A 23,418-nucleotide genomic window follows, 5' to 3' on the forward strand; every position below is an offset into this window, starting at 1 on the left:
TGGCCATGCTTTCATTCCTGTTCTCGTAAATTGTAGACTTTACTTAGGATTCACTGCTGGTCTTTATTATAGCTCTTTAGAAATTTAACCCATCCATACAACGTGACGATCTAATCTAGGTGGCTAGACTCTAAAGTTTTACCTTGGGTCACCAACAGTTTTTCTAGCACCAGGATCCTCTTCTAAGTCCCTCAGTGCAGATGTTGAGTGCTCCAGTTCACAGCAAGTGTTCCCCAAAGGTTTCTGTTTCCTTGGGCAATGGCACCACATTCCCGGGCTTGAGGATCGAGCCTCTCTGATGATTCTCTCTCGAGTTCAGTCAACATACAGTTTATGTCCATTTTATTGTTTCCAGAATTGAAGCTGCTCTTTTAACAGGGACAACTGCATCAACTTTCTGACTGATCAGAAAACACCCTTGACATCACACCGTGCACAATCTTCATGCTGAACTTTCAGAGATAATTCTAATAATATCAGCTTGTGCTTAGAGAGCTGAATACAATGAAAAAAGAGGAAGGACCTATTTTGTACATTGTTGTGCTTTTCTCTGGACTCAGGGTACTTTCCCATCATTGCTCTCAGCTCTCAGTGCTCCCTCTCTTACACTGGTCCTCCCATAACATCACCCATTGGACTTGTACTTCCTCAGGCAGCTTACTGCTTGTTCTGCAACCATTTTTTTCTGGTCACCTCTGGTGGACAGGGTCTCTTTTTTTTTTTCTGGGATGCTGAAAGACTTTGTATATATCCCCTCTTTGATGGTCATGATATTGCCCTGTGTTGAGGTTTTAATTAATCACCACAAACACCATGTCATGTTATCTTCATAACTTTGAAAAGTGACACCTTTATGTGCTTACTCATCCTATGAGAACTTACATGGTTTCCATCTTCCAGATGAGAAAAACTGAGGCTTACGACTGGTAAGTCAGTTGGCAAATGCACAGAGGAATTGGGCAGAAGAATCAGTGTGAATTCCAAGTCCATCTTGTATCAAGGTTACCACAGAATGTTAGTAGGTGGCTAGAGTTGAGTGAGAAAGAAGGAACAGTTGAAAGATGGGGAAAGCTTTGAGGAAAGCTTTCCTCTGTCCTGCCCAGTGTGGCAGAGGCACTGCAGTCTCAATGCAAGTGTCAGTGCTTCCTTTCCTGCTTTGAGCTACGTCCTTTGCAAGGGACCTCCCTGTCCCTTTATACCACTCATATTGCAGACCAGAGGTGAGGAGGCTTCTCTACTCCAGGAGAAGCCCCAGGACTCAAATTCTCTGCCACTTTCAATTCCAGTCTTTAGGTGTTCCGGCTGGGAAGCAGTTTCCTCCCGGGCAGCCTGGCTGTCCCACACCTGCCCAGACTTGTCCTGCAGTCCTCTCTGAGGAAGTCCACAGCTATGTCTCAAGGCAAGGTCAGTGTGAACCGGCACCTCCCTGGGAAGTAAGCTGAGTGCCAGAGGTCTTTGTCGTGCCTACTCTTCCCTTCTAGACTCCCGACCTTCGCTCCCAGATCCACTTGGGCTGAGGCTACTGCAGAACCTGGGACTGGGTTCTATCGCCTAGAATCTCAGCTCCAAAGAACAGGGGAAACCTAATTAAACAATTTTACCAGGACAGCAGGAGGTGAGTCCTGGGATATCTGTAGAACAGGAAGAAGCAGGGACCTTGTTCCGAAGGCTACTCCATCTGCTTAAAAAGCCAGTAAATTAAGGCCTGACTCAACTCCGATTACCAATGGCTGCCAAGGTTCTGGACACAGGCATACAAAGTCATTGCTATTAAGGCCTGATATCAACCCCACGTGGGATGATCCTTCTGTGTGAGCAAATGTCACTAACAGATAACAGTTGAGATGAATTCATAACCAGAAAGCTAGGCGTGGTAGTGAAGGCCTGTAATTCTAGTACTTGGAAGCTGAGGCAGGAGGATTACTGTAAATTTGAGACCGGTCTCAGGAAGTATCAGGCAAATATACAAATATAGATGAGAAAAGGTGTCAGTAGAGCATTGGTGTTGTGCTAGGAGGAGCCTGTGGAGTCAGCAGCTATCGCAGGATAACAGGATAGGTCAATAGCACAGTCTTTACATGGCAAGGTGCTGAACTGTATCTGTGGGTGAGGAGGATGAACGGCTTCCACTGCAAAGCTAGGAGAGTGCAGCAGGGGATGTTTAGCTAGGCTTTCTATTTAAAGAAGAAAATGAGAACTTTTATGATTTAATCTTTTTAGCATTTCCCAATTTTTCTGTAATAAGCAGAAACAAAAAACCGACACAGAATAGATTAATAATATCCTTTCTCCAAAATGTCAGCATCCCACTTCCTCAACCTGAGAATATTAGAGGCCACGTGACTTAAGGGCTTCACATATGTGGTCAAATTTGGGATTCCCAGGTAGTGTGGTCATCCTGGCCTTTGCCTGGAAGAGGGCCAGAGTCCTAGAGACTTGAAGGGGCCACACTGCAGGTGGAAGACGCCAGCCTAGGAAGGTCTCACTTGGAGTCTCAGGAAGTACCACAGCCCTGCCTTATCCTTAGGCTGGTGCATCTCATGGCCTTGGAACTGTGATACTACAGTTTTGGTTTTTTTTTGTTGCCAGCAGTTATGTCAAACTGAACCAACATACTTTCAGACTGAAACACAGTGTCCATGAACCTGGTCTGGTGCTGTTCCTTTTCTCTGAAAAGCAGAGGCAGAAAAACAGAGTGACTCAGTTACTCAGTTACTGAAAGACTCAGTGCGCTCCATCGTGAGGCCCTATCTTATAAACCAAACAAGCAATAATTTTAACAACACCCACTGCCCTTAATGGGGTTGTTGGATAGAAGGCAGAAGAGAAATGGGGAGGGGTCTGGTTCAGGGACAACCTTCTCAGACCACAATTAAGTTGTAAAATGTTCTGGGCTACTAGTAGACTGAGTCTTTGTAAGAAGAATTAAACTACTTGAACTTTGCTCCCAGAATGCTTTTAGCTGTTAGAACATCCTCCTTCAAACACTGGGAAGCAGGAATCTGTATTCACTTTGCTCACCTCTGTATCCATGCCATTCAGCAGCTAGCTATCCCATAGCTACTATATGCTGTGAATGGGCAAAGGCATGACTGGAATTCTAGAAGCTTCTGTGTACATCTGAGGATACTTTTCCTCAGCTGTGGGGACTCGGGGCTGATATCTTTGTTGCCTTCTGTATGCAGAGCTTAAGGTAAGCTGGCCTTCTGTGTCAGCGTTTGGTCACATACCAATATGCAGAGCTACCACAAGCCCTGCTCTGCAGTGGTAGTGGGGTCCTTGGGTGTGGTGGGGGAACCTGCTTAGGCCTCAGCAGGATCCCAGTTCCACATGCTCTGATAATGCCATTGGCTGGTCTACAAAGATGATATTTAGGGCCTCAGGACATGATTGAGCAAAAAAGGTATGTCCTGATGTCCCAGTGTTTTCTGAACTCAACTCTCCTTAGAAGTTGTTTTACCAAGTGAGGAGTCCTGGGAGTCTTTGTGAGGTAGAACATAGGCTGGCTTTGTTTGCATTTTTTAATATATTGTATCAGCAGGCCCCTATGGTGTCTCCCAAGGTGGCCACATTGCTTATATTTTTGCTGGGACCAAACACCATACAGAACCAACCTAGTGGGGTAGGAGATTTCTTTTGGCTCAGGTTTTCAGAAGTTGCAGCCCCTCTGTGGTTGTTAGTCTGTGTGCTCCTGGGCCCTCTTGTGAGGCTGAACATCAAGGCAGAGGAGTTTGTGGAAGAGAAGGTTGAAATCATCATGGCAAGCAGGAATCAGACTGAGGAAGGGACTGTCCACAACTCTAGAAGGCACACTTCCCGTGACTTACTTCCTCCAGGGAGCCCCTACTTTCTAAAGGTGCCAGAGGCTCCCCAAATGGCACCAGCAGCTGGAGTTTAAGCATTCAACACACAAGCCTGTGGAGTCCAGTTCACAATCAAACCATATCAGCTTTGCGGGATTCCAGCTGCTGACCTGTGGCAGAGAGGACGGCTTCTTACCCAAGTATGGTCTCACACACTCGCCCTGACTTTAAACCACAACCTTTCTGTTTGGTGTGCTGTGTTACTGAGAGAGTGTAAGCTGCCTCAGCGAGTTCAGACGGGAGCATGGAACCAATATGAAAGCCTTCCAAGGAGGAAGAGAGCTTGGCAAGGAGCTGGGCTGTTCACAAAGGCGCTGCCAGGTCTATCACAGCATCCCGGGATCTCTGTCTGAAACTGAATCACAGGGGCTTGCAGTAAAATGTGGTCGCAGATACTCAATAGAAGAAATAGAGTCCTGGCCAGAGTAGAGAAAAAATTAAAATGCTAAAGGGGAATATATCATAGAAGGGGGATGACAGAAGTCCAGTTGGCAGGGTAGTGTCTCCTGTATCAACAGAATTCCTGACTACAATGTGCAGAATAGAAGAACTAGTCCCCAGTTAGCAAGGTAGCCAAAAACATTCACCTCTTATGCCAGGGAGAAGGGGTCAGACTAAATGCCTTCTGGGACTTCTCCCAGCATGGCCTTGGCTTATCTTTTCTCCTATGTAGATATTTCTCTATCCTGTTTTTCTCTAGTAGGAGGGAGGGGTGGAACTACTGTCCCCACCCCATCCATTCATATCAGTGGGAGAAGCAGGGACTTGGTTCTCTGGTAGATTCTCTGTCTAGGTGTTTGGTGCTAGGGGCACTAGAGTTTACTGTGTCATGCACTTAACACTCACTGACTGTACCTTCCTCTTTTCATCTTCAGGAGGGACCCGGGGGACAAGGGGCACAGGACTCAGTTTTAGATCCTTGCAGATTGTAGGAGACCAGGAGTCTTTTCAGAGCTTGCTTGACTGGGAGGTTTCATTTTGTTACTTAGAAATGAAATCTTGGTTCTAAGGCCCTGACTGACTTGTCTGTGGCTTTTCAAAAATAAATTAAGCAAATGGAAGTTTCTAATGGACTAACACTTGGGGCTCACTGATGGCCAAAAGGAGCAGACTCTAACCTTTGTGTGAATTTTCTTCCTCCATGCTTGTTCTATTTTGCCTTCCTCCAAAGGGCACTGAGCCCAGAGTCTAAGAGTTTGCCGTGTGCTTCTTACTTAGGGAAATACTAACGAGCCTTCTTTCCTACAGACATCACAAGCTGGTCTGAGTTCTGGGAAAGCTTCTCGGAGGGCTCTGCAACTCAGGGAAGGATAGTGCCAGTCTCAGCGGAACAGAGGGTGACCCACCGAGCCCTCAGAGCCTGCGGCTGCATTCTGAACACTAGGTGGCAGCACGGAACCTCCTAAGCTTCCAGAAGAGGTGAAGCTCAAACTGAGCAATTCCCCCTTAAGAAGGGCACGCACAGAACCATGCAAAATGGGAGCAGTAATTCTGGGACGTGGCTAATCTCTGTAAGTCACCCGATTGCAGATACAAGTGACAGCTGCAATAGGGGTGATGTTCTCTCATTCGCTGTGTCACCAGGATGCTATTTCGAATCTTCTTGAGATTAGAAAAAGGATTACAATTGCCCCCAGAGCCTTGCTATGCAATTTTTATCGGCCTTGATCTCCGAGTTTCCCCAGGCTCTGTGTGTGTGTGTGTGTGTGTGTGTGTGTGTGTGTGTTTGTGTGTGTGTGTGTGTGCATGTGTGTGTGTGTAATCACACACATGTGTCTATTGTCTGTACATGCACAAGGAATAGGCTCATGGTGTGATGTAGGGTTCTTATAAATGATATGGTTTTGCCATTGGGTCTATATTTCCAGACTAGTTCTTCACTTCAAGACTCTTGGCTTCTCAGGTGTGCTCATTCCCTTGGACTCTGTGGCACAGCATCAATTTCATAGCTTTGCAGTCAGTGGAGAGTAGAGTCACAGAACAAAAACAACAACAACAAAAGAACAACAACAACAAAAAAGATTCTCCATCTTTATTTTAATGTTCCATGGTATCGTTTTTTTAGACCATTAAGTGATTTTTGAACAAGAGGTCTTGCATTTTATATAGATATTGTGGCTAAGTTGACACATCCCCCTACCCCCCCCCCCCCCCAAAGCTCTGGAGATGAATGAAACACCTGTACCATTGTAGGGCCTTCTCTTCCAAAGGCACATGGACACCTGGCAAACTGCCATTAATTCTGGACTCTTAATTTGGCCCATGACAGATGGATCTCTTGCCTGAGCATATCTGGAAAGCCTGGGGTCCAATGCCTCTGTTCAGGACTCTTGTGTGGGGTTTAGCAGCTCTTCTGGACCTCAACTCTTCAGGTGCAAGCTGTGGTTAATAAGTTACTGATGGAAATTACTCCTGTGGACAAATGGTATGAAAATAAACCAGCATGGCAGCATTTCTGTTAAGAGCAGAAAAGACTTCACAATGGGAAGAACGGAAGTACTACACTTCAACAGTTACGCTCAAGTCCAAAATTCAAGGCTACACTGAACAATATGCCCTTGCAGGCACTGAAGCTTCTTGTTGCTGAGCCTGGTGTGGGAGTGTTCAAGGGACAAAAGAAAAATTCCTTTAAACACCAAGATGGTCACAGGCCATTTGCTCTCAACTCAAAATATCAAGGAGCTTAAGAGGCCAAGTGAGCTCTCACTAGTCTCTTCAGGGCTTCCTTAATCATGCCTTGATATCTTTGTGAACTTGCCATCTTCTGAATTTTTATAGCTTTCAATAAGTGTCATCCTCCCATGTCCCTGAAGTTGGACAGATATATTTGTTATGTGCAACCACACCCTGCCTTCTTCTCATTTGAGGGAGGGATGGGGCTAGTAGATGTGTGGTGCTCCACCTGCCTAGCACCATGTCCTGGCCTTAGGGAATCTCTGTAATGAGTGCCAGTGTAAGAGGGCTGTCTAGTCAGCCTACTGCTTCAGGAGCCAGGCTCCACAGCAAGCTGAGAAGACTCTGGAGTACTCCATGTGGCCTGTACTGACTGCTGTGCTTTGGATCTGGAATGCTCCTATCTGGGAGCTAGTAGAAGGTAGTAGAATCTTTAGAAGTGGGGTACTATGGTCATTTAGGGGCATTCCTCCCTCTTCTCTGGTTTGCTTCCAGGTCATTTGGTGAGTCACCTTGGCAAACAACCTTGTTGTGATGTAACCTTTCTGTTAGAGGTCCAAAAGCAGTGAGCTTGCACAAAACATTGATTGGAACCTCTAGGGTAAATATCTCTCTCTCTCTCTCTCTCTCTCTCTCTCTCTCTCTCTCTCGTACACGAACACACATGCACATGTACACAGGCACCCACACATGCAAAAATTGATGCGATCTCTCACTTAATGAAAGGACACAGCTTTGCAACATTGATGAAAACATCAGTCTGTAAGTAACTAATCTGTTACAGTAACTACCAACAGGAGCTTGGTAGTTGAGTTTGCCTCTGAAGGAACCCCTGGAATCTCATGGTAAACACAGTCTGAGACAGAAAAACAGTTCCTCTTTTAGCTCTCAATCCCAGCCCCCTTCAGTATTGTGACTCACTCCTCATTCTGACTGTGGCCTTCACAGCAGGAGGCTGACTGTGACCTGCTCTCTAGCCATCAGACTACTGGAAGTGGAGCTGCGGCACTGAAATCTTTTTCTGGGGACGAGGATGGACAGGACTTTATATCAGGCTGAGGCTTTTCTGAAAACCATAAAGCTAACGGTCTCTAGAAGCAGTGAGACTTCCCTTCCAAGCTTTGAGTAATCTACTGGTGATGATGCAATGATGCTACTGTAAGTCATTCTCTCTATCCATTCTGGATTGTATTATATACAATAGTAATCACCCCATGTTTGGCTACTTTAGTGTTTACCAAGCATTATAGATATAGCTTTCATTTACTCTTTTCCCAAATATTTCAGAATGGTGGCTGCTGTCTCCAGTCTCCTAAGCAAGTGGAAGGTCAGAGAGACTGCAGCACACCTCAAAACACAGTGTAAGGAGCAGGGCCCAGGTGACTGGGCCTTATCACACATCTTTTTTCTAACAAGTTATCAGAGGTGAGGAATTTCTACCAGTTCCTCCTAGACAGGCAGTTCTCAGAACCATGAGATGTCTGTGAAATCCCACCTTCTGCTTATGAACCTGGGGCCCTTGCTCTCCTTTATTCCACTGAGAGCAATGTAATGTCCATAGCTCTAGACCTGTCTCTTCTCACAGTCCCAGGCAGACACCCCACACTTTAGCTTTCAGTTCCACCACTGGGTGAGCCGTCTCTGACATACATCTTCTCACTACGAGGGGATGATGTCACACCCCACACTGGGCTGCTGAAATGTCTCTCTGCAATACACACAGAGAATGTGCAGCAGGCCACACACGGGAAGTGACTTTATTACTTCTTCCTTGCAGTGCCTCTGGCTCTTTGTTGTCCTAGAGCGTCCTTGGGAGAGGGCATAGGCACCCACATGGACCTAAGTTGCAGCTGGTGTCTTTCCTAGGAAAGGCACTCTCCTTCTGAGATCCCCAACAAGTCATAGAATGGATTTTAGAAGTACTCAGGGGCCACCAGAAGGCGGAAGAGGGACTCATTAGAAGGTGGGGGAAGAATACTTTGGAGTGCATCAGAGAGGGTAGTGGAGGGGAACTGCAGGGATCAGAGGGTGATGGGAGACAGATCCTGGAGGGTCTGTCACTGGGGAGTGGAGGGATGCTGTGAAGCATCAGAAGGTAGTGACTGCAAAGTCAGGGTAGCTGGAGGGTAGTGAAGGGATGCTCGTGAGAGAGGAATCAGAGGCCAATAGGGGAAAACTCAGTAGAAAATCAGTTGTGGGTTGTTGTATCTCTGATGATGTAAAACCTTTTATTCTTTTATAGTCCATGCTACGCCCCTCATGGGGCTAAAAAGTAGCCCCAAGGTGCCGCCCGTGACGCTGAGCAATCTAGAAGTGTCGATGGCTTTTACATGGGCAGCTTGTGCTGTTTCCGGCCACTTGGCTGCAGCTGTTGGCTGATGTGTGAATTATCTTCAAAGGGGACTTTGGCCTTTTATCATACTTTCTCTCCAGTTACCACTGAAGAAGGCACGCATGAGGTGCATCCTCTCATGGCTAGAGAATGACCTGTGGATCAAATGTGCTTGTTCTGGGGGCCTGGAGGAGGTACTGTAGCTCTCAGAGATCCTTATCCGTTGTCACCCTGTGGGACCCATGTATGAAGGACTTGAATGTTGGTTAGGGGGATCAGGGCAGAGGAGGCCTCCGTGCTCAGGGTACATTGGCTCTAGGCTGGGCAGGGCTTTAGATTCTGCTCAGAAATATATTAGTTCTGTGACCTGACAATTATGAACTCTCTGAGGTATGTGTTTTTTGTGTGTGTCTGTGTGTTTTGTATGTGTGTGTGCGTGTATGTATGTGTGTGTGTTTTGTGTATGTGTATATGTGTGTGTGTGTTTGTGTGTGTATGTATGTGTGGGGGGGTGTGAATATGTATGTGTGTGTATATGTGTGTATTTGTGTATGTATTTGTGTTTGTGTGTGTGGTGTATATGTGTGTGTTATTGTGTATGTATGTGTGGTGTGTATATGGGTATATGTGTGTTTTGTGTGTGTGTGTGGTGTGTATGTGTGTGTTACTGTATATGTATGTGGTGTGTGGTGTGTGTGAGTATACGCGTGTATCTGTTATAGGTCATTGAACATAGGGTCTTACAGATATTAGGCATGCATTCTACCACTCAAATACCTCTCTAGACCCCTTCTTACTTTTCATTTTGAGGCAGGATCTCATCAAGTTTAAGCTCAAGTTGAGCACACACTGGGCTCGAAATCCTCCTGCATCAGTATCTTCAGGTGTATACTACCAGGTAGGGCCAGACTCTTAAAGTGGGGTTAATACAATATTCCTCCTAGACTACTTGGGACCAGTAAGGGGGTGGGGGAGGAACTCTCCTAATCTCCACCCCCTCTGCTAATTACAGCCTCAGCTAAGTTCATGAACAGGAAGGTTTGGTGTCATTAGGGGAACATTGGTGGCGGGAAGCCTTCACGCCAATGCGTATATAGGCAGTTGTGCTAAATCCTCAAGAAAATTAAGACTGTGAAGTTTGTTTCCCTCAACGTTGTGCATATTCAGAGTTAACTTATTGTTTCATCTCTTCCTCTTGAATGTTGTCCTGTTTGCTTCTCCGTTGCTGTGGTAAAACACTGACAAAAAGCAGCTTAGGAGAAGAAAGGATTTAGTTGGTTCATAGGTTACAGTCCATCATGGTGGCCACCATGATGGCAGGAAATCAAGGCAGGAACTTGAAGCAGAGTCTGTGGAGGAACGCTGCTTACTGGTTTGCTTTCAGGATCACATTCAGCTACATTTGAAAAAAAAATCCAGTCCAGACCGACCTGCCTAAGGGTGGTACCAACCACAGTGGGCTGGACCCTCTAATATTAATTAATTAGCCACTGAAGTTTTCTCTCCTCTTCCTGTGTAACTGTAGCTTGTGTCAAGTTGACTGTGGAAGCTAACTAACATACACTGACTTAAACAGCACTCTGGTTCTAATTCATTTTGGACTTCACTAGAGCAGCTGGCTCACAAGGTAAACGATCAGAAAGTATTTTGGATTAAAGTGAAGTGGACTCTTTCATGCTTCTGTGATTGTTGTGTTTAGTTTCTGTTCAGCTCAAAAGACCCAGGAGGAAGGATCATAGGTTATTGGCTGCTGCTATTAGGTTTTCAGTTCTGGGCTATAGCTTGATATTTCGTAAATAAATAAATAAAAAATAAATAAATAAAAACAACAACCCCCAAACCATCAACTGAATGGTGAACCACGAGTCCAAGTGACCTAGCTTTATAAGAGCCAAGTTGAGCTCTGCCTCTGTGTGAAGTTGAGAAAGTTACTCTCCTCCAAGCCTCAGCTTTCTCATCTAGAAGACGAGGGTGAGGAGACTCATCTGCCTCAGAGGGTAGTGTGCAGGTCTAATGTGCTACTCGCTTTAAAGCGCCACTGTGGTGCCAGGCCATAGTGAATGTGTCTGCATTCATTGCTGTGTGGTGGGCAGGGCTCCTTGGGCTGGGCGAACCTCTCTTATCTATAATATTTGGTGAGTTTGATACATCTAAAGCAGCGGGTCTCACCCTGTGGGTTATGACCCCTTGGGGGGTCACATTTTAGATATCCTGCATATCAGATATTTATATTAAAACTCACAACAGTAGCAAACTTACAGTTACGAAGTAGCAACAAAATGATGTTATAGAGGATCACTCCAACACGAGGAACTGTCTTAAAGGGTCATAGCTTTAAGAAGCTTGAGAACCACCGCTCTAAAGGAATACAAAGGAGAAAGAAAGGAGTTTGTTTGCCTCAGGTGCTATACCATGTCCATCCCCTTTAGTTCTGGTTCCGTATAATACGCTCCTGATGATGCTGTGGCCAAGCATTTATGTCTCTGTTAACAGCTGTTCAGGTAGCTGCTCTGGTGTGGAAACTGAAGCTTGAAGTTTATAGATTGAACCTCAAATTACTCATAGCAGCCCAGATTGTTGGACAGAACTCTAATCTCATAAATATTGGGGGGGATACTCCAATTTCCAGAAGCTGGTGGTAAATTTCGAAGCTGAGAGTCAAGGTGGAAAACCCTTCTTTGGAAGTGTTGCAGGAAATACAAGATCTGGATGGGGAAGCTTGCCAGAGGCTCATACCTTGGTATCCCAGCCATCTTCTCTATTGAGGTGGGATGGAGCTGAGGCAGAAATATAGGCCTGGCTGCCCTTTTGGGCATTTGGCACATTTGTCATGACAGCTAAACACTTGGGTGAGAGGATGTTGAGTGGCTGGGGATCAGGTAGGTGATGCTCCAAGCAGCCACTGTTTTGTGATGGGGTACCCTCAAAAAAGCAGCAGAATGCAGCTCCAGAGAAACACCCAGAAAAGGTATTTGTAACCTGTGTGGGTGTGCGGTGGAGGAATTCACTGCTGACAAAGGGATGCTTTTCTTCCGGAAGCCGACTTTACAGTCTGTTGACATGTGCTGCATCCAAATTGGATGGACAGCCTTCTCTTGGAGACGCGTTGCCTGAAACATTTACTGCAGACACTGGAATTGTTCAAAATATTAAGATAAACATTGTTTCTTTGCAGCAAATACAGACTGTGACAGAAAATGCACATATAGAAACACGAGGGATGATTTAAGTCTTTCATAATCCACCAAAGAGAACCAATTAGGCCTTTGCTGCTCTAATTCCATGTTGTCATTTTGAAACACAGTTCAGAATGGCATGCAAACAATTTAATTCTCACTTTTAAATATAACAATTAAGCACAAGCATTTCCACATGGTTTAAAATGTTCATAAACAATAGGGATGGCATTATAACATCCTGTTTACTTCTGCACTTGGTTTAACTAAACCATTGCAGCATTGGCGCACCAATGCTTCAGTGTGTCAGACACTGATCTGTATGTTTTATATTTGTAAGTTCATTTGTTTTTCCGAACCACAGTGTGAGGCGTGTGCTATTCATAATCTCATTTCCAGGGAAGACACAGAAGGGGAGGTCGTTGCTAGAGGTCATGCAGCTGCTGGGTGACAGGGATGAGATTTGAACCAATGCAGTTGGTGCTTCAAGAGCTTTGGGCAAGAATCACCCCCACCCCCACCACACACTGTTCAGGTGCTATGTTCTCATAGATCGTCAGGATTCTCTTCCTTTTTTACAGAGAATTTCCACAAAGGAAGTCTCCCCTCTTTGTTACATTCAGGGATTAGTGCCCTCAGCCCAGGCTGTCTCCAGGAGGCTGGGGCCAATACTGACATGAAAGCCTCTATAGGTAACAGAATCAGCACCAAGACTTCTTTCTGATTCCTCTCTAGTCTCTTACTTTCTATTTCCATGCACACACGTGCATGTGTACACACACACACACACACACACACACACACACACACACACACACAAATATCTTTCTAATGAAGAAAGACAATGCAATCTTTTGAAAGGCCAGTGTCTAGACAGAGTCATTGCAAGTAGAGATGGGGACTTATTAATTATAGCACATTGTTTTCTGCCCATTTCCATATTTATGACTTGGCTTAGAAAGTCTTGGGTTTTTTCAGAAGCCTTTTAAGTGTCTAGAAGGGACATCATATCCCTTTTGTATTTGTCCATAAAAGGAGGATTCTGCATCTGAAGGGTGGGGGTAAGAGTGGCCCACCCATTTCTAGGCTTCTCAGCACAGAGGCACACTCTTTCCTGAGACTCTGTTCCTTAAAATTTAACCTTGACCTACAGGAAACGCGCTCCCCACTCCTACTCCCTAAAGCTTTAGAGACAGCTTCAGGATGGTAAACCAATCCCCAACCTTATCTCCAGGGAAATTCTACTTCGACAGGCAAACTACTAGGTTTCCCTGGGTCCCAGATAGATTTCCATGAGTAGACCTCTAGCCATGAGTGAACAGTAGAGGTGAGAATACAGGTTCCCTATAAAAGGCCTGAGACTCTATCCTCTAAACCAGTTCACACTGGTGGCTAACTGGAGGGCCTCACATAAGATTTCAGATCTGAAGTATTCTTGAGACTCATATGAGTAAGCCCGGGTTCTCAGTTGCTGTTTTATGAGAGGAGATTAGATTGGAAGGGCCTAATCTCATCAATAAATGAATCTGTTGATAGCTTCACTGATAGCTTCATAGTTAAATGAGTATTAGTGGGGGGCATAGTTTCGAGAAAGTGGGTCACAGAGTACCTTTAAAGGGCCTTCCTTGTTTCTAACCCCTCGTGTCTTGCATATCTTGCTCTTGCTCTCTCAGTCTGAACCACTGTGGGGTTAAGCAGTTTTGGCCAAACTCTCTTTGTGCCTGCAAACACTGTAGCAAATGGGCAGATAGATATCTGAAACCATGAGACATACAAACCTCTCCTCCCTTCAGTTGTTTCCTCGGGCATTTCATCACAGTGATGGAAATCAGGCTAGCACCATGGCAGAAGAATCCAAATCACTTAGGGTACATGAGTAATATTGAGAGCTAGGAAAGAAAGGAACAGAAAGGCAGCTTCGTGGAATGTTTATGGGGGGGGGGAAGGGGGGCAGGGGAGGGGACAGCAGACGAGGCCACTGAGAATTTTACTCTCCTTTGATCAAAATAAGATTCTCTGAAACATGACAGACATTGGAATTCTTTGAATGTGATGTTGCAGTGGGGATGAAGTTCTCGGATGAAATTAAGACACATATTTCCCTAAACACTAAATTTGACTACATAGATGTGACCTGGTGGGAATCGAGGGATTTCTCTTTAGTGTATCAATCCTGGGGCAGGTAAGGGTAGTATCTGTGCAGCTGCAGGGGTCAGTCATACATGGAATCTGTCAGACCTGAGAGACCTACTTCTGTCCCACAGCTGTGTGGGACCCTGATAATTTTCTGTTGGCCTCTCTGGGACCTGGTCTTCTAGTGTTCAGTTTGTGATACTGCAGACATGCATGTCTGAGAGACAGATCAAGCCTTGCATCTTGACTAGCTTGGCCGAGGATAGCAACCCATGAGCCAGGAAGTAAGAATTTGATATTCCCCTTTCAAACTAGCCCCTATGAAGAGTGCACATGCTGGGGGTCGAGGCTCCTGGGACAGAATTACAACAAAGTAAATGGAATGTCTGGATGCAGGTGACTTTGCTGGCACAAGCAGATCCAGGAACTCTGCAGGAAGGTGGTTAGCTCTGGTGAAAGCCCATCGATGCCCCATAAATACTAGGGCCTCTTCCAGGTATCTGCAGCTCTCTGTGGCACACAGGCCTTGGCAGTGCACTGCAAATGCCATCAGATCTAGGACGGTACTTGTAGTCATGTGAGGACAGAGGCACAGACAGCCACTGAGTGAGTTGATGAAGTTTGGGCAACACAGTTTATTCTATTTCTGGGCTTTCTTACCACACAGCTCAGGGAAAGCTGTCGTTACTTCATGGAGTGAGATGAGGGAGAAGAAACAAGTTAAGTGTCAGCTGTACAGCACAGTCTTGAAGAAGGTTGGCAGAAGCCACCAACCGTCCCAGCTGCACCACTGACACTCCAGTTCTCCCATGTGGATTCAGGCTTCAGCAGATAGACTGCTTGCCACGTGTCTGCCTTTCCTGGCTCATGTCTCCCAACAGCCATAGATAACTTGGATGAAGTTATTAGTGGATCTGATTGTCTGCCTTCAACACTGTATAAACAGGCATGCTTATCTGTGTGACTTTCTGGCCACCAATGTAAGGATATACGGTAAAGAGAAGGTCTTTATTCACTAACCGAATATGGCATCCTGCTTTCCTTTTTGGGCTATGTGGCTTTGTCTTGGGTAGGTTGGCATGAATTCTTCACAGGCTTTCAGATGTGTCAGTTATAGCAGGAAATCCTGTGGTAGATTTGGCAGGCAGAGAATAAATCAGAGGTCTATACCCTGACTGTTAAGGAGAATGGGAGGCTAATTACCAAGATTACAACCTCATTAACAAAGCCACAAGCCACAGAATCCAAGATAGAGAGCACACACTCACTGTTAGTGGGACCTTATTGGTGGGACTTTGTCCCAAAGACTTGGTAGCATGTTTTAAGGCCGGGTCAGGGTCTGCACAAACATATGCACACATAAGCTCCAGTCTCTACCAGGACTTTCAGAACAGCCTCACTGCAGGCTCCTTGGCACTTTGGCATTGTCATGGTGATATTTTGTTCTGGCTTGTGGAGTGCAGACCTGTCCTGCAAAGGCCATGCTTCTGTCAGACCATGTGAGAACCCAACATGTCCCTATGTGGGATGGGTAATTATGGAGGCCAGACTCATAGGACCTGAGGCGAGCTCGCCATTATTCCATGCTTTCATGTGCATTAGAAGGAGAAATGGAAGTTGCATAGCAACCAACACTTTCTAGATCGTGAGGTGCTCTCCAAGGCACAGATGACAGATGCCCCATGGCAGCTAAGTTGAGACAGGAGGATGCCACTCTCCTGAATGCTTAAGGCAGGTGCTGGACATCTGTGTCTCTGATGGATTCCACGTCTCCCAGAAGGTTCAATCAGAAGCTAGACTTTAAACTTTACCCCAGAGACACAGAATAATTCCAGGGTGGGTTGTGCTTTTAAGCTGGGGACAGGAGAATGGGTTTTAAAGAGGGAAGGTGAGATTGTTCTCAATTTAGTTTACTTGAAATACCTGGTGAAGAGTTTCAGATTCTAAAATAGACGGTAGCTGACACTTGCTTAAGTTTAGGGGCTGAAAAAGAGTAAAATCTAACTCAGACTCCCACCAGGCAACTTCATAGCAACATTTGGAGTTGTGAGGATGAGTTCCAGTCAGGGACAGGATATTTGTGGAATGCAGGGGGCCTGGGAACCAAGCTGCGACTGTGACTGTGTTTCTCAGCTGAGACTTTAGAATATTTTTAGGGCCCTCCTTCCCCAACCCCACCAGCAGTTGATGGTCTGTGCTGTATAAGGTTGCTGGTTGCCATTTTCTTGCCTCAGAAACAATGAATTCTGAGCCTGCAATGAAGCACACATCCAGAGAAGCTCTGCATTCCTCTAAGAAGAATACTCCCTCCCACCTCCCTCACCCACTTTGTGATGAGTAAATCAAGTAGGGGTTGGGGCCCTGTGATGTGGGATTTTGATTTTAAATTGTTTCTGACATAGTTCCGAGATAAAAGCTCCCTAGAAAGGGACCCTTGCAGTGAGACACAACCTCACTGCCTGGCCGCAGCATCAGAGAAATATCAGGAAGAAAGCTTTGGAGCCTTTCCAGCGTCTGCTTTGTTGTTTATGTAGTGGCTATCGATTCTCCAGAAAAGGACCCACACTCTGGGCAGCAAGGAGCTATATTTATGTTAACTCGTGCACTTGATACTGCCTCACTGAGAACAATGAGGCCCCTCTAATCAGGAGGGCCACATATCTTCATTTAACTGGGCTGGTCACAGAGACAGCCCGGTGTCTGGAGCAGGGGAGCTTTGGAAGGGAACCAATTCAGAGTGCAAACTGAGAAACTGAGACTTGGGTTCTCACATTGGGGCGCAAATCACACAGGACAGATTCTCTGCCAGTTGCCCGTGAGCTCTCCTAGGGGTGTAGTGGATGCTGTTGGCTCGGGTGCGCCACCTAGTGCTAGGACTCCGCTATCACTGCTGGCATTTGTGAGCTTTGTGGAGGTGGGGAGGGCGTGGTGTTGTTAACATCCAGAAGAGGGGAATAGTAGTAAGGGCGCGGGGGGGGGGGGGGGGGGGGCGGGGGGGGAGGTCTAAGTAGAAGCTAGTAGTGAGGTGGTGGCACAGGGTGGGGGAAAAGGGGTGGTAGGAAGGTTACAGTGCTGGGATGGAAATGAGAGGGGTGACAGTGGGGAGAGATGGTCATGAGGGCATTCTTGGCGGGGGGGGGGGGGGGGAGGGGAAGAACACAGGGGAGCAGTAGTAATTAATCTGTTTCCTGTTTCATTTTCTCTTCTTTTCTATTTTCCTGTCTCAACTGCCTCAGCTCCCCTGTTCCCACCTGTCTCTTTGGACCTAAATAGATTTCTCTTTTCTGTTTGGAAACCGCACATTATAACTATCTACACATTGTCACCAAAACCAATTTGTGCAAACTAACAGGCTTATCAGTGCCACTGGAATGAGATTAAAACTGCTTCCAGTGAAACAGATAAAAACCAGATGAATGAAGCCTGCTAATAAGACATTAAAGATAATGACGAGAATAACTAACCAGTTGATACAGTTGAGCAGTTACGAGAGCCGGCTGCTTGGGATTAGTAAACTAATAAAAAGAATCCACCTTTAATTCCCCTTTGTCATTGAGATATAATCACATCCGAATCATCATAGTTTGGTTACTATTTATCTGTGAGAGCATCAACACTCCTTTCTCAAAAGTGCTTAGGGGTGGGGAGAATCAGAGAAAGAAGAAAGACAATTGCTTTGGGGAAAAACTCTTATTCCTGCTTTTTTTTTTTTTTTTTTTTTTTTTTGACTGAAGAGGGATGTTTAATGCCCTGCTTGTGTTTGTGTGTTGATTGTGCAGGTACACTCTTGTTTGTCTCGCCTCCGAGAGGGGCCAGCTTATAGCCAGCCTGCTTTACATCACACAGTCAGTTAGCTAAGTATCACGCTAACAAGTCACATGAAGACAATCTGAAAATTGCATGTCTGCTGGTAACATCTTGGGGTTGGCCATGGTCACTGTAGCCCTGGTCTCTGGCTTTTCATTGCAGTGGAGAGCCTTTCAGACAGCCTGCAGCTGGGTGGATGGATCTTCCTGCCTCACTGGATGTGAGTTAATGGGGAGGGAATGTGGAAGAGAGAGAAGTCATTTACCATTGAGTTAGAGCTTCCCCAACCGTATTCAGTTGGAGTTTTCCCAAACCTATGTTATGCAGGCTCAGTGTTGTGCTCCCGGAAGGCAGGTGAGTAAGAACTCTGCTTTGCCCTCCAGGGCAGGAAGAGGAATAAACAAAGACTAGATGACAAGTGGACAAGTCCAGTGACTCTGTGATTATACGGTGCACCACAGATGCCTGGAGGAGGGAGCTGCTCTCTGGAGGAGCCAGGGATGGCTGCTCAAAGGAAGAACTCTTTGAAGTGGGTATGAAAGGCAGAATGGGCTTTTGCTAGAGGGAGAAACGGTGTAGGGCAGAGATGGAGTAATTGCACAAATGGCCATGAAAGGCCCTGCTGTGTTGTGGGAAGAAATGCTTAGAGGGAGGGGAGAACCTGGGAACAGCTGGGAGAGGAGGCCGCAACGAGGCCAGAGGCCTGCATTCCATGCTGATCTTTCAACATGGATCCTTACCAGTTCATCAGGGTCACTCTGATCAAACCTGTTGTGAATGGATTAAAGGGAGAGATGAGTGGAGTCAGAAGGAAACCCTGAGGTGGCAAGAAGTTCCCCGCTTACCTTTTGACTGACTGCATCATCTCTACTAGCTCTTGCCTTGAGCATCAGTTTTAGCGTCTGCAAGCCCAGGATACCCAAACCTTCTGGGGTTGCTGGAAAGTTTAGAAGTCATGCCAAGCGTCAGGTCCCCAGGCTCTGTAGTTCTTCAGAAGTCCTGCTGTGGGCAGGAATTAGGGTAGGATGCTGACGTCACAGCTAGCATGATTGTGGGCGCCCTTGAGCTAGATGGAGTAATTGCACAAATAGCCAACAGTAGTTGGAGAATCACTATAGTATGTATGGGGCAGAGAGAAGAGCAGAATGAGAACACATGTTGGAGAGAGACACTTCCTGTCTGTGAGGTGCTTTGCTGACTGAGATGGAACTTAATGGAACAGACACTATATAAGAGAGACAGCAGGTTAGGGGTGACACTCATCTCAGATATCTTACAACAACCGTAGAGACCCAAAAGCGATGAAAGACTGCACCATTCCCAGAATGTTGGAGATGCATCCACTGTTGTCCAGAACTCATCAAAACAAATATGTATTGAATAAACCAATTAGACAGGAAATGGGACAAGAAAGCAAGTGGAGGTGGCCACATGGAGGGATGGCTTGCCAAGGGAGGGGAGAAGGTATGCAGGGGGAAGGCATGTGGGGGGAGGGGGAGGGCATGATAGAGGAGGGAGTAGGGGGAGGGCATGCCAGAGGAGAGGGAGAGTGTGCCAGGTGAGAGGTGAGGGGCTGAGGGCAGTCCAGGGGAAGGGGGAGGGTGCGCCCAAGGTCTCATAGATATGGATTTTGTCTCTGGCTCTGTTCTATCTAGATTGAGAGTCTGAGTTAGCTATGTAGTCTTTGTAAGCTGAGACACCCTCGTTTATAAAACTGAGCCAGTAATATGAAATAGGCAAATCATTTGTGCCTTGCAGGCTCTAGTTTTCCTTACAAGTAGTTTTTAAAATAGATTGTATTGATAACCATGGGAAAATGATTGTTTTTCAAGGAATTTAGAACTTTGTTATCCCTAGAAAACAGTCAACTAATTCAACCTTAATCAGAAAATCAGAGAACTGCTTTCTAATAGCTCTTGAAAATACGACTGTATCTGACAATTTGTTAACTCACAATCAAGCACAGATACAAAGCCTGCATGTGTTCAGAGGGGCAGTCCTCTGAAGAACTGATGGACAAGATAAAATGCTTTAACAAGGAGAACAATCCAAAAATAGTTTCAAAGCACAACACTGCTGAATAACACAATTTCACTGTTTAAGATATGAAGCTAAGATTACCAGTTCTTTATTTTTATACTCATTGTTAATGTTCACAAACATGTTCAAAATGCCATTGTTTCTAAGTAGGAATTTCAAAGAATTTTTTGAGTGTTTTAAGTCAAGATCTCCTTCCTAGAGCCAACCCCATCCCAGCCATCCTGCCAATTCTCCTGACCATAGAGAAGGTGGATTTCCATAAAAGGAAAACAGGGTGACAAAATATAACTTTTATAATTAAAATGTTTGATTGAAAAACCAGAGGTACAGCTATTTACAGTTCTGTTTTACAAGTGACTATATTTAAAAGTATATTCACTTTACAGAAATTATTATGGCTACAGAATATACACAAATGTGTGTTCTGAGACAGGGTTTCATGTAACCTAGGCTGGTGTCAAATTTACAATTCCACTGCCTCAGCCATTTGAGTCACTGTGCCAAACTAGAATGTATGCATTCTTTTTTTTTTTTTTTTTTTTGGGGGGGGGGTGGATTCTTGCTCCTGCAGTGAAGGAAGCCCGGGTGTCTCCGAATCCGAAACATGTTCTCACTCTGGTCTAGAAAGATGCCGCCCCTGCTTCCCAAGATTCCTGGCTGGGACAAAAGATGAGGACAATTTGAAGTGGAATCTTAAGGGTTCTTCGGAGAGTCAGTCATGTTGGATAGTGTTTTGCTGGGCAAACACATGAAGGAGTGTTTTCCTGAAGTGGACACAGGTGAGAGACTAAGGCAGACTCGTGAAATACCCTTCACTGAAGCAGACATAAGAGAGAAGATGTTCTGCTAAAGCAAACACATGAAAAAACATGTGGTGAAGGGTTCTTTGCTAACAGCACACATGTATTGGTCCGTCTTACATTGTGTAGTTGAGCTGCATTTGTTGGGACTCTGTGGACTCAGGCTGATTGGATGCATGTGCTGAGACAAGTCCTGTGCTGAGGCAAGGCACATGTAGGACATGTGATGTTTGGAGGGTATAAATGGGACTCAATGGAGTGATGGAGAGAGCTTGACTTGTTAGTACAGCTAGCTGTGCAATGCTTGTGGGTCTTGAGTCTTCACTGATCTTCCCTTCCCTGAGAGAGGCACAACATGTAGAACTTCTTCTAGTGTTCCTGCTGGTCCCTCCTGGTGACTCAAGATGAGGCTGAGGCCTGGCTGTTTCTGCTAGGTTGTGTCACCACTCTTGCTAACCCAACTCTACCCAAATGGACTGCTGGTGTATCCATGAAGTGTTTGTGGGTGAATCAAGCTGCTGCTGCTGCTGACCTGTGAGCTGAACTGCTGATTTCCAGACAACACAGATGGGAGTTACTCCAAAGAACCTTTCTAAACAGGTCCACTTCCCCTATATCTTTTCTTTTCCACTACCTCTGGTGGGTGATGGGCTACAAGGTTAAAGCATTCAAAAACCATCATTAAAAACAGGATTTGAAAAATTAAAGTTTCAACAGTTTCCCTGGTATTCAGGGGAAGCAGAAGCATCTGAAGACACCAACTCCTTTCTGTCTAACTCTAGGGGTGTATGCCTCTATGGTTCACAGTCTCAGGTTAAGGGGAGGCTTCAGCTAGAATCTGTTTCTCATCTGAGGACAGTCCTTAAAGCAAGAAGACAGGACCAGGGGAGGAGTCTGACATGCAGACACTCCTTGTTGCGTTTCTGGAAGAATGTTCACCACTTGGTTTGGGACACAAGGCCTGCTCATAGGCTGAAGTGAAACCAGTGTATTGAATTGAAGGTCTGAAATAACAAGATTTAACTTTGGGAAGATGTAATCACTTAAAGTGTGGGAGAATGCAGAAATTATTCTTTTATTCATTTTTACTGGTTATTTTATTTATTGACATTTCAAATGTTATTCCCCTTCCCAGTTTCTCCTCCACAAACCCTCTACTCCCTAACCCCTGCCTCTATGAGGGAGCTCCCTGCCCTCCACTCTCACCTCAATGCCCTAGCATTCTCCTATGCTGGGTCATGGAGCCTCCACAGAACCTAGGGTCTCCCCTCTTATTGATGTCAGACAAGACCATCCTCTGCTGCACATAGAGACATGGGACCCTCCATGTGTGTTCCTTGATTAGTGGTTTAGTCTCTGAGAGCTTCGGGAGGTCTGGTTGGTTGATATTGTTCTTCCTATGAGGTTGTAAACCCCTTCAACTCCTTTAGTCTTTCCCCTAACTTCTCCATTGGGGTCCCTGCTCTCAGTGCTATGTTTAGTTGTGTTCATCTGCATCTGTGCTGGTCAAGCTCTGGCAGAGCCTCTCAGGGGACAGCTGTACCAGGCTCCTGTCAGCAAGTATTTCTTGACATCAGCAATAGTGTCTGAGTTTGATGTCTGCAGATGGGATGGATCCCTAGGTGGGGCAAAAACCAGAATTACTAAAAATAAAAGCAGTATACCAAATGCATTAAAGTAAAATAAAATGTCCTCTCGAAACATCAAAAAGGACACACGTGAATAATTATTCATTTCTTGTGTATCAATCTGGGATGTCATAAGTTACATTGATTGCCACCTTTACAGGATCTGGGGTCATTTGGAAGATGAACCTTCTATGTGTGTGGCATCATCTCCTGCTACGGCTTTCTAGATTGCACCAAAAGGATAAAGCTCACCAAGCTTCTTGGGTGTGGATGTCATGTGGCCAGCTGCCTCCTGCTTCCATGCCTTCCCTAACGTGACACAGTGAACTGTACCCTCAAACTGAGAGCCAAAGCAAACTCCTCCTTCCTCAAGTTGCTTCTGTCAGGGTATTTTATTGCAGCAATGAAAAGTATCTACAACACTATGACAGGATCATTTCTCTAAAGAAAGAAATTTTCCCTGTGGGTCTTATTCACTTTCCCCATAAAATTGCAGTCTTCTTCAAAACTATCTTTTTTTAATTCAATATTTTATTTATTTACATTTCAGGTGTTACCCTCTTTCCCCATTTCCCCCCACCCCCATTAGTCCCCTATCCCATTCACCCTCCTTCTTTTTTGCCTTTATAATGTTTACATGACATGCAAGTATGAAGGTCAGTTCTAGGTTGAGGAACTAGCAAGACAATAGATTCAAATAGTCAAGGAACAAGCAAGACAATAAATCCAGATAGTCAAAGAACACACAGGACAATAAACAGAGCCCCAGGATCACTCCTGTGATCACTATTTCTAAGGACTTATCAGGATGACCAAAATATCTGCGTCTACTTCCCTGTCCTAGCCCAAAGTCATTTTCATGCCTGAAGCCTACTTCTTTGTCCTAGCTTAAGTTTTAAATTTTTGCCTGTAATTACTTTGTTCTAGCTTAGAATCTAGATTTCTGCCTGAAATTACTTCTTTGTT

At 45.4% G+C, this 23,418-nt stretch overlaps 1 long non-coding RNA gene across 1 annotated transcript; it reads left to right on the forward strand.

Annotated features, from left to right (window-relative positions):
• Positions 1-1,452: 1,452 nt before the first annotated feature.
• On the forward strand, positions 1,453-10,543 carry LOC143443821 (uncharacterized). Its single transcript, XR_013113117.1, has 3 exons — positions 1,453-1,615; positions 5,112-8,828; positions 9,970-10,543. It is a non-coding gene; the product is annotated as an uncharacterized LOC143443821 (long non-coding RNA).
• The last annotated feature ends 12,875 nt before the right edge of the window (positions 10,544-23,418 follow it).

Source organism: Arvicanthis niloticus, chromosome 10 (assembly GCF_011762505.2).
Source record: "Arvicanthis niloticus isolate mArvNil1 chromosome 10, mArvNil1.pat.X, whole genome shotgun sequence".
NCBI lineage: Eukaryota > Metazoa > Chordata > Mammalia > Rodentia > Muridae > Arvicanthis > Arvicanthis niloticus.